A 14056-nucleotide genomic window follows, 5' to 3' on the forward strand; every position below is an offset into this window, starting at 1 on the left:
TAGGAACTCAGAACATCTGCCTAAGATTTCCTGTCTTCTCCATGGCTCCTGACCATCTTCTCCTGATAGACAGTGGGCTCCGGTCCTGGGTACTGGGGGAGGGAGGTCTGTGGAGGTGAGGGTGGCCTACCACCTCCCCATGTCAGCTCCCCCACCTCTCTTTCCGCTCTTCTCCCTTCCCTCTCTCATCAAAAGACTTTAATAAATGCATCTCAGCGTGAGGCACTGCCTGGAGCTTTATAAGAAGGAATTGTTTATCCCAGACCTTACTTCCTAGAAATGGCAATCCACAATCAAAACACACCGATGCACTGGCTGTGTGTAGTACCCAGTGGGCGCTAGTGCAGGGGACTCAGCCTGAGCAGAACCCCACCCCCACCCCAGGCCCCTGGTGTCCACTCAGGACCTGATATTTTCTGCTTTCTTTCAACTTGCCAAATTCCAGGACTGTCTGCCTTTCCCAAAAGGATTTGGGGCAACTGCACCCTTCTGTGTCTCTCTGCTTCTACACGTGAGCACTTCTTTGCCTAGAATGCTCTCTATTCCCCTCATTTGGCTCCTGAGCACCCAGTTTCTTGATGACGAGGATGTCATCTGGTACTGAGGATTAAACCCAGGGTTGTTCTACCTCTGAGCGATACCCCCAGACCTATTTATTTATTTATTTATTTATTTATTTATTTATTGCAGCTTAAAAGATATAAGGTAAAGATATAAGATAAAAGTTGCAGCTTAAAAGATATAAGGGTTTATCTTCCACAAGTGCCTGGTGCACACTAGGCGTCCTTCTGTGACATCACCACAGGACTTTCAAGTGTGTGTGTGTGTGTGTGTGTGTGTGTGTGTGTGTGTGTGTGCAGAGTCTCGCCAGACTGAGAGTCTCACTATTTGTGAGACTCAGCCTCCTGTCTCAGCCTCCCAAGTACTGGGATCACAAGTGTGTGCCACCAGGCCTGGCTTCAATTTTGTCTTTACTAGTTATTCTTAGCCCTACTAAGGAGTTCCAGAGGCAAAAGTACAGAATTCGAGAGCCAGCCTGGGCGTGGGGCCATCTCTTCTGTTTTTCCCACAGGGCACATCTTGCTCAGTCCCTCCGTAGAAGAGGTGAACGCTTGCTCCTTATCAGAGGCCTTCCTCTCTCATAGCCTTTGACACTCAGGGGATGTCATTTCAGCGGGTGACTTCAGCAGCCTCCTTCTCCACTGGCATGTCTGGAGGGAGGCTGCGAGAGTAGTAGCCTCCATCCCTAGTTTCCAGGGTGTTCAGCCCCAGAGACCTTTCCTGCCTCTTTTATTTGCTATGCTGCTAAGTACTGGCTCTCCCGCCCAGCCTCCTGCCCAGCCTACATGATGTGGGGTCCGTGGATGGAGGAAGTACAGGCACAGGAGAATGATTCCTCTACCTTCACCAAGAACATTTTTGTTTTCCTGAAGTCCTTCTTTCCTTTCTGCACGGGGAAATCCCCACGATTATGCCCATTCGCCTCACCTCTATAGTGCCCTTTTCATAACATCTCAGATTCCTGGGGATGGGGTGGGGAGCAATTTCTCCCTCCTGCAGCCCCTGGCCTGAACCAATGTCACCTGCATCCCAGGTAGCTGGATTAGGAAGGGGTCCATGGCTGGTGCTTCGAACGTATGTTTGCCAAATGGAAGAGTGGACAGATGGCCACTCTTAGCTTATTCGAGAGGGAGTGACTGGGTTCTCCTCTCATCCTCGGCCTTCAGTTTTCTGCCCCAGGGTTCTGATGGACCCAGAGGCACATTTGTTAGTAGTGGCTGGAAACTGGATGCTCTAGCCAACAGAAGAAAAACAGGTGTTACATTCTGCTTGGTATACTAAGTGCACTGGAATTACTTCTGCATGGCATGCCTGTCAGGTCCCAGGATACCGATACTGTACAAAGTCTCCAAAACTAGGCAAGCAAGATGGGCCAAAGGAATAGGAGAAGAAAAGACTTCCACTCTATTTATTTGCAGCTTAAAAGATATAATCCTCTTTAGACTTCTATTTTTGAGCATGTTCCATAAGACATATCATACATTGATAGAGTAGTGTGTCTAACACACACACAAACACACACACACACATACACATGGGTTTATCCATACCTATATACATATACATGTATGTTTATACGTGCATATCTTTTTTTCTGGTACTGAGGATTAAACCCAGGGGTGTTCTACCTCTGAGCGATACCCCCAGACCTATTTTATTTATTTATTTATTTATTTATTTATTTATTTATTTATTTATTTTGGTGGTACTGGGGTTCCTGGAAGCCCTTCTACCTCCGGGCTACACTCCCAGACCTATTTTTACTTTTATTTTATTTTATTTTATTTGGAAACAGGGTCTCCTAAGCTAGCGCACGCGGCTGGCTTCGAACCTGCGTGATCCTCCTGTCTCTGCCTCCCAAGCACAGGGATTACAAGCGTGCACCACCACGCCCGGCTGACCTATTTTATTTTTACTTTGAAACAGGGTCTCATTAAGTTGCTGAGGCCGACCTTGAACCTATGATCCTCCTATCAGACTCCCAAGTACTGGGATTATAGATATGTGCCATGACATCCAGTTATAAGTGCATATCTTGGGGGCACATTGAAAACTTTTACTGATTGAGTTGTAAAAACATTTGAGGATCATGGACTTAGGCCACTGGGCCATTGTCTATGAGGTGAAAGGTTGGTGTCTTTAGCACCCTAGCATGGCCTTACATGATGCCTAAAGCTATACAACCTTAATTTTTTTTTTTTTTTTTTTGGTACCAGGGGTTGGATACCCAGGGGCATCCTACTTCTAAGCTATACTCCCAGCCATATATATATTGGAAGTAGGATCTCATTAAGTTGCTAAGGATCTTACTAAATTGCCGAGACTGGCCTTGAACTTGCAATCCAACTGTCTTAGCTTTCCAAGTAGTAGGATTATAGGCATGTACCACCATGCTTAACAACCACAATTTTGCTAGGTGGCAAATTCCTTAAGGAAAGGAACTTGGGGATCCTTGTCCCCTGTGAGTCTGCAGGCCCTGGCAACAGCAAGTAGAGAGAGAAGAGTGGCTGCCCTGATGGTGGTTTGAATTGATGATGACTGTTGGAGAATCCTTTAAAGTTTTCACATTTGATTTTGGCTTAGTCTTCTGCTGTTTACCTCCAAATAGTATATACTCCAAATAGTATAAACTTGATGAGTTCACTAAAGAGTCATCAAGCAGCAAATAAACAAGTTTGTGCCTGCCATGGACCAGGTTCCACCTAGGTATAGGGGTGACAAATGCCAGGTCTTTAATCTCTTAATCTCAAATTACCCTCTCTTTCTTTCTTTCTTTCTTTCTTTCTTTCTTTCTTTCTTTCTTTCCTTTCCTTTCCTTTCCTTTCCTTTCCTTTCCTTTCCTTCTTTCCTTTCCAAAATAAACAAAGAAGACAACCAAAAGAGAAAGTTCTTAATGTAAACTTTCAAACATTTCAAAACCTAGAACAAACACTATGCCGTTAACTCCAGGTATGTATTCCCCAGCTGCAGCACTCCCCTCTTCAGTGGGGTCATTTGGAAACAAATCCTGAGCCTCATATGATTTCTTCTGCAAACGCTGTAGTTCTCACAGCCTTTTAGGAAGAGACAGGCCTCGGCTAGAACCCAGACGATCCAGGAGGGTCAGTACTCCCTGGAGAAAGGCGAGAGGGGTCAGAAATGGCTTTTATATCAGTGGTGCTCAGGCTGGGGCTCTAAGCTTAACTTCTAGGCTCCCTTGTTGAAATTTCAGAACCAAGAGTGGGGAACTATCTGATAATGCGTGAACATGAGAGGAATACAGGCCAAAAGAGTGTGCCAGGTGTGTGCCAAGATGAGAAAGGTGGGAGCCAGGAAGGCCGTGCCACTAGATCAGCACAGGCAGGGCTGGGCTTGGGTCTGGGCTTTGCCTGCCTCCTCTCAGCATCCCGGGGGCCTTGGGCCGTGCCAGGCTGGGCCTGCCGTTTTCACACACCCAGATTTCTGTGGCCAGGAATAGACTCGCTGGGCCCCCAGCAGACTCTGGGCTGTGGCTGTGCTCTTCACCCTCCAGCAGCTTCTTGGAGGGGGCCAGCGGCCTGCAGCCCCCTGAATCCTGGTCGCCGGCATGTGACTTCTTTCTTCCTGTACAAGTTGAGCACTTGCCACCCTGCTGTCTGTTTTTCCTTGCTAAGGTTCAGTTCTAATTATGTTGATTTTCTTCATCCCACCCCCTCCTGGAAGCTTATTAGGTTGAATATTTTTATTTATTATCATTTCGCCCAACTCCTGCCAGCATTTCCAATTACTCTCCCCGCTTCCTTGTAATTGTCTTTCTGTAATGGCTCTGAAACAATTGCGCTAAATGAGGTGTCTCCTGCAAGATGAGAGTCTCACTTCATTAAAGGCTAATGTATTCTCAGCTCCAGCTCTGTGGGGCTAGCTTGGAAGGAAGACATTTAAACAGCTTCTTTTATTTTATAGGGAGCAACTTTTTCAGCGACGAAGATGTCTGTGGGGTATACGTGCATGTGTGCGCGTTGCCTGGATTTTAATTTAAAGAAAGTTTATGAAATACTACAAGTCCCCTTATTGACGAGACTCTGTTTTCAGGTAGCTGAAATTTATGGAGATGGGGTGCAGGGGAGCAGGATGGAAAGGGGCCCTCAATGCACATGGCCCCCATGCCTGCCAATGCCCATTCCTTCCTCTGTGCCTGGTAGATTAACGCCCAAACCGCTGCATGCCTTCATCCTGTCTCTACCTCCTGTGTTCCATGTTTAAATTCCATGTTTAAATTCTTTACTTTTTGTAAAGTATTATTATTATTATTATTATTATATTATATTATTAGACAGCACTGGGGATTGAACTCAGGGGTGTTCTACCTCTTAGCTATCCCCCCCAGTCCTTTTATCTTTTATTTTGAAATGGGGCCTTACTAAGCTGCTAAGGCTGGCCTTGAACCTGTGATCCTATCTCAACCTTGCCAGTGAGCACCACTGCGCCTGGACTGTAATATATTATTTTGTATTTTGGGTTTTTATGTTCTGACTCATTCATCCACTGCTTGTTGTTTATCCATTTGTCCTTTTGTCTTTCACTCAGCGTGTGCTTATGGCCCTGTGTTCAGGCATTCTGCAGGCTGGGATAGGCACTTTTGGAGAAATAGCTGATTCCTCAGCAGCCGCCTCTGTTGCAATACATTGAGTGCTGTAATCAGGCACAGGCAGACACTGTGAGCAGTCAGCAGGGCACCGCAGAAAACCTCAGGGGACCAAGGGAGGCTCCTAGAGGCAGGGTGCTCTGGGCTGATACACAGAGGATGAGGAGTTGGCCAAGGTGAGGGGGTGTAGAAGAACTCTAGGTGAGGCGAACTGAAGGACTCAATTTCTGGTTGCCAGAGATAGCTTGGCGTGCGGGGGAAACACACAACTGTCCTCTGGCACGTGTGTCTGTGGGACCAAGGCTGTGGCCAGCGAGCGGTGGGGCTGGAGCTCAAGGAGGGTGCGAACACCACGCCACTGGAGGACCGATGGTGAGACCTGGGAGGGTTCTAAGCAGAGTTTATGTGGCCAGGTTTGTATGTTGGAAAGATCGCTTCTGCTTCAGTGCATGCCAAGTTTTCGAGAAAGGCCAGGAGACCTTGTAGACAGCTATCGCAAGACAGAATGACGACCTGAAGATAGTGGCCATGGAGACAGGAAGAGCTGTATAAATGTGTGAGGTCCCCAGATGGAGAAATGATGATCTTGGAAGGGGGAGGGGGTGTGGAGGGAGGACGAGGGGACATGAGGATGGGGCTTCTGGCTAGGCAGCTGGGTGAATGTGCAGGAGTGTCCCCCGCAACCAGTGTGACTCCATGGGGGGCCACCATGATCAAATCCCAGCAGACACCGCCACCTCAATCTGCAGTAACAGCTAAGGATCCGCATGCTCTTCACCAGCAGGACCTCTCCTTCAAGTGGTCCTAGGGAGTTGGCTCCAGAGAGTTCTTACAAGACCTCTGAGCTGAGCAGGTCACCTCGGGCTCCAATTCTGACCCCAGAACTGGCCTTTGAGTGTGGCCCGAGCTGCTCCCAGGCCTAAGGCTGGCCTCTTCTAAAAGACTTTTCAGTTCATAGTCAAGAAAGCGTAGGAAGGTCCTATCTGATTTGTTTGGATTGGAAGTGAAGAATTCAATTGATGCACAACCAGAAGTGCCTTCTGATCTCTGAGGCATTTTCCTTAGGATCATTGGAAGCTTGCCAGCGGCAGGGTATAATAGTAATAAAAATCACAATAATACTTTTTCACATCGATCAAGGCTTACAATTTCCTGGGCAACTTTCCTTCCCTCCCTCTTCCTTCTCCTCCTTCCCCTTTCTTTTCTTCCTTCCTTTTTTCCTCTTCCCCTCCCTCCCTCCTTCCCTCTCTTCCTCCTCCTCCTTTTCTTTCTCTTTCTCTTCTTTTTCTGTACTAGAGATTGAACCCAGAAGTGCTTTAACATTAGACTACTTATTACTTTTTATTTTTAGACAGGGTCTTGTTAGCTGCCCAGACTGGCCTCAAACTTGCAGTCCTCCCGCCTTACCCTCCCCAGTAGCTGGGGTTACAGGTGTGTGCCAACACTCCTGGCTTCCCAGGTACTCTTTCACACATTTCAATTTGTGTGTGTGTGTGTGGTACTGGGAGTGAAACCTCCGGGCCACACTCCCAGACCTATTTTATACTTTATTTGGAAACAGGGTCTCACTAAGTTGCTGAGAGCCTCACTAAGTAGCTGAGGCTGGCTTCGAACCTGTGCGATCCTCCCATCTCGGCCTCCCAAGCGCGGGGATTACAAGCGTGCGCCACCACGCCCGGCTTTTCACACATTTCATATGCAGTATCTCATTTAGCTTTCACATCAATCCTATTACATAGATATTATTATTGTCTCTATTATAAAAAGGAAGAAACTGAGGCACAAAGAGAAATATGCTGGCCACGAGGATCCCCCAGCCTGCAGCTTCCTTCTCAGAATAAAGGAAGGAGGGAGTCTGGCTAGATCGGAGTCAGCGTGAGCACCTCTGAGGCCCAGCAGAAGTAGCTTGGCTTCATAACCCACCTCGCTGAGTTCCTTGCTGTCTTCAGGCTCTGGACCCCCCTAGGCAGAGCTAGTGTCTCCTTCCTCCCTGGTTTCCAGAACCCATCCATTGCTCAGTTGTAGCCTTGCTGATTTGTGCTGATTTCTGAGCATGTCTGTCACCTCAGACATGTCAGCCCTACTTTGGATTTTCCCAAGAAAGGGATCTTGGCTTTCTCCTCTTTCTAAATCCTGGGCACCCAACACAGGGGCTGGCACACAGTAAGTTTTCTATGAGTAAATAAATGCTTCAGGGAGGCCTGGCTGCTGGGCGTGAGGTGGGTGGTTTGGAGGCAAAAGTAAAAGATTCCCCGCGCCCCTCTCCATCATCAGAGGCAGAAGCTACCCAGATGGGGTCTGATTTAGACTGGGTGCCCCCAGCCCCAGGAATCAAGATCAGGATCCAAATATCTATCCCTGTGCATGCTGGGAAACAGAGGTGGGGAGGTAAGTGCTCCTCCCCAGTGGGAGGACCGGATGGATGGATGTTTATTCTGATGAGGTGCTTATGTAACATCAGGCTTCCTCAGGCTCCTGGGGACTGAAGAGAGCACACACCAAGGAAACAGAGATGCAGGCCTCTTGTGCTGTTAGACAGCTGGAGTGCTAGAGGTGTACACATCTAAAGTCTTTGGCAAGAATTTAACACCAGGGCAATTTCCAACATTTTTTTTTTACAAAGAATAAAATGTATCATTAAATATTCAAGTGTAAAGAGTCACCAGTAGTTTTTTTTTTTATCTCCCCAAATCTCGAATCATGCTCTGATTGCAACTCTTTCAAAGCCATCATGGAGTGCCGGAAGAGTTGCCTTCCAGGGGAGGCTGAGTCGCCTGCTCAGCCCTTCTGCCTCAGCCTGTAGAATCAGGGCTCTGGTCACCATCCCAGAGTAGCTGTGAGGGCAGTGAGGGGAGAAGACTGGGAAGAAGGAAGCCCAGGCTGCCCCAGATATTCATGGCTTCTACACATGTCAATTCAACCGCTGAGGACGGAAAATACTCAGAAGATGCACTGAACATGTACAGACTTATTTTTCTTGTCATCATTCCTCAAACAATACAGCATAACAACTATATATGTAGCATTTGCATTGTATTAGGTACTGTAAGTAATCTAGAGATGACGTAAGGTATACAGGAAGATGATTGTAGGTTATATGCAAATACTACACCATTTCATACAGGGGACTTGAGCATTCCTGGATTTTTGGAAAGGGTGTATGTCCTGGACCAATCCTGCAGAAATACCAGTGACTGTATCATACTGGCTCTGGGAACCAGCGGTCTTGGTTTTGAGGCCTGGTCATTAAATAGTGTTGTGAGCCGGGCACGGTGGCGCACGCTTGTCATCCTAGCGCTTGGGAGGCTGAGTTGGGAGGATCGCACAGGTTCGAAGCCAGCCTCAGCTACTTAGTGAGGCTCTCAGCAACTTAGTGAGACCCTGTGTCCAAATAAAATATAAAATAGGTCTGGGAGTGTAGCCCAGAGGTAGAAAAGCCCCTGGGTTCCACTCCCAATACAAAAAAAAAAAAAAAAATTAATAGCGTTGTGATTCTGGGCATGTGGCTTTCTGAGTCTCACTTGTCACTTCTGTAAAAGGAAGAGCACAGTCAGCTTTGCCCTGCCTAACTCACAGGCCTGGTTGGAGTATCTATATCCCATCCACTGTAGGGGACCAAGACCATCCTGTGACATCCAACTTGGGTCTCTGAAAGGAAGAGCCATGTGTGCTGGTGAGTGACAGAGCCCTCTGCCTGCAGGGGACAGCTCTCTGGTCCTTGCACTCCAGAGCCGACTCTTGTCAGTTCCTCATTTCATAGCATTGAGGACAATGACAGGTAAGTATGAGGTCCTCTGAGCCTTTCGGATAAAACAAGTAAGGCCTTCTGAGCTCAAGGAAAATGGGAAACTGGCCTGCCTCCTGCAGAACAGTAGACAGTTTAAGGCAAGAAGTCTTAAAATTGTGGAATGAAGTTAGGCAAAATGGCAATTTGTTGGGCTGGGGTACAGTTCAGTGATAGCATACTTGGCTCAGCATGAGAAAGACCCTGGGTTCTATCCCCAGCACTGCAAAGACAAGCAAGCAAACAAACAAAATGGCACGTTATACATTTTGTCAATACTTATTGAAGACCTACTCTGTGCCTGGTGAAATACTGAGAATGTAGTAATAGTGAGCAATATATCATACTGATCTTTTTGAATCTTTAGTCCAGCAGACATCCCAGTTTTATGTCCACTCATCTTCACTTTGTAGATGAAGAATAAGGCCACCCGGGAGGGAAAGTGACTGTCCCAGGTCACACAACCAGCTTGTGGACCAAATTTCTGCGTTATAAATATGCAGTGAGCTCATCTGTGCCCACGGCTCAGAGCCATGCCTGTACCACCTTGTGAGAGCTCCGGACCTACTCCCATGAACTTTGGGTTCCGAAAGTGTTTCCTGGATTATGCATGGCCCTTCCCATTGGCCCTGAGCCCCCAGCCTCTCACTCAGACCTTGAGGTCAGAAATTGAACAGAGGCCTGCCTGCCCCCAGGATGAGGATGACAAGGGAAGACAGGAATGACAGTGGTCTTGATATGGATCCTCGTCCAGGCTCTTGCAGGTGCGGCCTGGTCATTTTATTCTTTCATTTGGCTAATGCTTAGAGCTTACCATGTGCCAGGCCAGGGGCCACTTTGCAAAACCTGGCCCAACCCTCGGGGGACATATATTTTAGTGATAAAGGGAGCTGGACAATAAACAGTAAATAAAAAAGTACACCAGACATTTTCAGAAGGAGATAGAGCTATATAAGTCATGTATTGGGTGATAAACTAAAAAATGGGGGGGGGTGCTTAGTTAGGGGGTGCAAAGGTTTGTTCACTTCTTAAAGTTGCCCTGCCCAAATGAGGCAAGATTTTATGAGCTTCTGCCTAGCAACCAACCACTGCAGTCTTTAAAGGTCAGCATCCCAAAGAAACATTAGCAGTGCTTAGATTGTCCCTGCTCTACCCAGCCCCTACCCACTGCCGGAAGTAATGCATCCCAGGTAGGTCACCTTGGTTTTTGCCAATATTTCCTTGGAGGGCTCAGTGCTCTCCCTCCATTATAATCTGGGGTCAGGAGCAAAGGGAACACAGAAAGACCAGGACTGTTCCCCTGACTCTCCTGGAGCTGAGTTTTTTCATCTGTGAAATGGGCAACTCAGGCCCCAGCTGGAGGAGGCAGGTTCCAGGTTGATTCTTGCCCTCAATAACTGCAGAATGTATTTCACTGCAGGGCAGGAGCAGCCACTGAGAGCTACAATAGCATTCCCATCCGCGTGCAGGGAAAAGGCATCTCTCCCTTCACAGGTGATGCTGTGGGTATCATCATATTTGTCTCTCTGCCCCCAGAAATCTAGGTACCCATGTATTTGTTGTTTCTCCCAGAAATTAAAGACATTGTTTGGATTTGTGTGACTCTGTCTTCGATGATCAGTGGAACCCCTGAGTGGGTGGCCCCAGAACTGGCACCCTAGGACTCCATTACAAGGGGCTGGGATCTAGATCACTTGATTTGAGAGCAACTGGATTTGACTCCAATTGCACTGCAGAGCCCAACTAAATAAGCCAGAAGCTGGTCTAGGGATTCTGACAAGCAAAGATAAAAGGGTGAAGACCTGAGTGAAATTGGATGTAGGGACTTCGTGATTTACAATTCTTATTTCTCAAATTCCTCGGTATGCCTTGGACTTCATAGGGTCATCTGGTTCATCCTCTGACTCCAGGAAGAATTGCACTTAACCAATCAACCAGCTAAGCAACCATTAAAATCTACCTGTTCCTGAGATTATTCACTTGTGAAGAGTAAAGGGAGCCCTCGAGAGGAAGGGACTCCATAAGTATCTGGGGTGCCACGTGCTGGAGAAGGGGGCCTCAGAAGAAAGGATGTCAGGCCCCGGGGTCCCCGGGTCTGGGTTCCTAGGTCTGGTATTCACTAAGTCTGTCTCTTCAGAAGTCAGTTGGAAGCATCCTTAAGAGAGACCTATGACTCAGAATCAAGTGTCTACCTTCTTCTGTGTCTCTCGCCCACATCTCCAATCCCTGAGTAGGCCCCTAAGGTGCAAAATGGGAAGAGAGACATCCTGGACCAAGTGGTACTTACTGTGTGTTTGGGGTGGGGGGAGAAGGACATCCAGATCCATCTGATAAATACCCTGCTGCTGGCAAGGCCAGTGCTGAAGTTGACAGGCCCCGGTTCCCTGAGGAGACTTCTCCACCCAGCTCTGAGAACTGGCTGAGCCTCCCCCAGCCAGGGCTGTCATCCTGGGGTCCCCGATCCTCTGAGCTCCCTTCCTGCTCCTGAGCCCCGCTCTTGGTGCCCCCGGCAGAGGCTTTCTTCCCAGGCACTTCCAGGTTTCTCAGCAGATCAATCCTGCTGCTGTTCTTCTCCGACCCAGCTGCTCTGTGGCTTCCGATTTCTTCGTAATGATCTTCCTCTAGGAGCAGTGAGAGAGCTGCTGTTGCCACTGCTGCTGCTTTGGAGGCCAACATCAAAGCTTTTCGTGTGGCTTTGGTAGAATGTTAAGAATTGCGAGATAATTAAGTTGCATTTCTGTGCATTGTTTACTGATGCTCTCAACCAATCACTATTCCATAGGGGCTAATCTGTATAAGGTTTTTTTCTTTTTTTCCCCTTCTTCCTCTGCAGTTTCTATTTGTACCACATTCTTCATTATGCTTCAGTTACAATTTTAATTTTACCATTATTAAATCTTCCCCAAAGCTGTATTATTCTGCGCCTCTGAGCTGGAATTCCTGATTTGGGGACTGTTTGCATGTGGGCCTGTTCACAAATGATTGTTCTTGTTTACAAAAGAACATACATTAAAACTCAGCACTGGAAGAATCCAGGTTCCCTTCCCTTCTCCCTGCCCCTGGCTCACCTACTTGTAGGAGATGGGGGAGAAGAGAGACAGGGAACAGAAAGAATCTCGTGCTTCTTGAGGTTTTGCTGTTGAAAGAGCATCTTTATGGCTTCCAATAGCCAAACCAAGGTTTGAGTGCACAGGCTGGGTAGTTTTTATAACCTACAGGATAACAATAGTATAGCGCTCCATCCTCAGGCTAGTGATGGCTGGGCACATGGGCTTTGAAATCAGACAGATCTGGATTTGAAACCCAACTTTTTCACTTGCTAGGCCTCTGGCATTGGGCAGTTTTGTAACTTCTCTTAGTCTCTGTTTTCTTGTTGTAAAAATGAGGAAAGATGATAATGGTGCTGCCTCAAGGGAAAGGATAAAAAGGAATAATGTTTTAGAATGGTGCCTGCTACACAGTAAGGACTTAGTTAAGGGTTGAGTATTAGTTTGCTTTCTGTTGCTGTAATAAAATAGTCTGTTTTCTGCTGCTATAATAAAATACCCAAGGCTAGGGGCTTTATAAAGAAAAAGGGTTTATTTAGTTCACAGTTTTGATGATTCAAGAGCATGGCACTGACATCTGTTTGGCTCTGGTGAGGGTCTCATAGTAGAAGGATCACAATTGCAGGACAGAAAGCAAGAGAAATTCAGGTCTAGGCTCATTCTTTAGTTCTTAATCCCTTCCCAGAGCAATGTCGCCAGAGACCTAACCACCTTCCTGCAGCCCCTACTTCTGAAGGTACTGCCATTTAGCATCAGTACACTGGGATCCAGAGTTCCAGCACGTGAAATCTTGGGGTACACGCTCAAACTGCATCCTCACCATTGCAGGTAGGCAGAGTGATATTGCTGGTATCATAGTTGTCATTCCAGCATCCTGTCTCCTGTCCACTGTGCCTCGGGAGTTGCCCACCTGGAGCTGGCCTGCACACTTGGCTCTGCAGGAGAGATCTGAGGCCCAGGCCTACCTCTGGGCTCATCACTAAACCAGTGGCATGGAATAGAAAACACTTTCCATATGCTCTCGATGCGTGTTAATGGTGGGAATTAGGTATCTACTTTCTTGAGAAGGACAGAGTGGCAAGTTCCAGGGGGCCTGAGTTTGCAGAAGGAATCCAGCTCTATTCCGACCAAAGATGTCTGGCCCTGGGATTTTTGAGAGCCCAGAGATAGCTGCCAGCCCCCACTGCCTGAACCAACGGAACAAGCGAAGCCAGACGCTGCCCCCCCCCCCCGCCACACCTCCCCAGCGTCCCTGCAGCCCCAGCTCTCTCCTGGACTCCTTGAGCCGCTTTCTTCCTCTGTCACCCTGTCTCCCCATGCAGCCACACACACTAAACCCATAACTTTTTCCCCCCCTTTCCCATTATCTCTAACCCATATACTCTGGGAAGTTTAATTTGTTCTCGGTAGTAATCACCATTAACTAGAAATTGTCTTTCTCTGTGTAAACACGTCATTAGTGAAGCTGGTTTTCTGCAGGGTCCAGATTTCATTTTTATTAAAATGAAACACTTTCAGGCGCCTCACTGTGTCCAAGGAAAGAGAGTATAATTTTAACCCATTGGGTTGGCCACAGATAATTGGGCTGGCATTTGATTGGACGATTAGGGAAATATCTTCTTTGCATGCAGTATAATTTGCATTTTTTCCCCACTTATATGAAGCTAAGTCATGCTTTCGTACACAGGCAGTTTTAATGAGCATTATAAATCCTAATGAATATATTTTCATGTTCATTTTATTGGCTTGTTTTTATTACTAGAGGTCTGAAAAACAGGGCCAGTGAGGGAGTTGCAGTGGAGATGGCAGGGGAGAGAAGCGCTGTGGCAGACTCCCCACTCTGCCCCGCTGCCACCCAGCTGCCATGGATGGGAGGACGGCAGGACGGGGTCATCCAGGTCCTGTTTAACCAAGCCAGAAGTTGCTGGGCCCCCAGGGGGTGCAGACAGCGTATCCCTCGCATTGGGGCCAGCGGAGCTTCCTGCCACGGCTTCAGCCTCAGCTGCACGAGTAGCATCAATTGCAGAAGCCGGGAAGATGGCAAATCCCAATTTGCCATGG

The sequence above is a fragment of the Muscardinus avellanarius genome (assembly GCF_963383645.1).
Source record: "Muscardinus avellanarius genome assembly, chromosome: 1".
Classification (NCBI taxonomy): Eukaryota; Metazoa; Chordata; class Mammalia; order Rodentia; family Gliridae; genus Muscardinus; species Muscardinus avellanarius.